Source organism: Micropterus dolomieu, linkage group LG08 (assembly GCF_021292245.1).
Source record: "Micropterus dolomieu isolate WLL.071019.BEF.003 ecotype Adirondacks linkage group LG08, ASM2129224v1, whole genome shotgun sequence".
NCBI lineage: Eukaryota > Metazoa > Chordata > Actinopteri > Centrarchiformes > Centrarchidae > Micropterus > Micropterus dolomieu.
This window is the reverse complement of record NC_060157.1, coordinates 32,704,261-32,704,731: the sequence shown is the minus strand read 5'-3', so window position 1 is coordinate 32,704,731 and position 471 is coordinate 32,704,261.

Below are 471 nucleotides of genomic sequence, written 5' to 3'. Positions count from 1 at the left end.
AAAACCCATTCAAAAATGTGGGGGAGATTCACAAAGAGTGGACTGCAGCTGGAGTCAATGAATACCAGTAAATTTTAGAGCACTTCATGCTTCCTGCTGCTGACCAACTTTATGGAGATGCAGATTTCATTTTCCAACAGGACTTGGCACCTGCACACAGTGCCAAAGCTACCAGTACCTGGTTTAAGGACCATGGTATCCCTGTTCTTAATTGGCCAGCAAACTGGCCTGACCTTAACCCTATAGAAAATCTATGGGGTATTGTGTAGAGGAAGATGCGATACGCCAGACCCAACAATGCAGAAGAGCTGAAGGCCACTATCAGAGCAACCTGGGCTCTCATAACACCTGAGCAGTGCCACAGACTGATGGACTCCATGCCACGCCGCATTGCTGCAGTAATTCAGGCAAAAGGAGCCCCAACTAAGTATTGAGTGCTGTACATGCTCATACTTTTCATGTTCATACTTT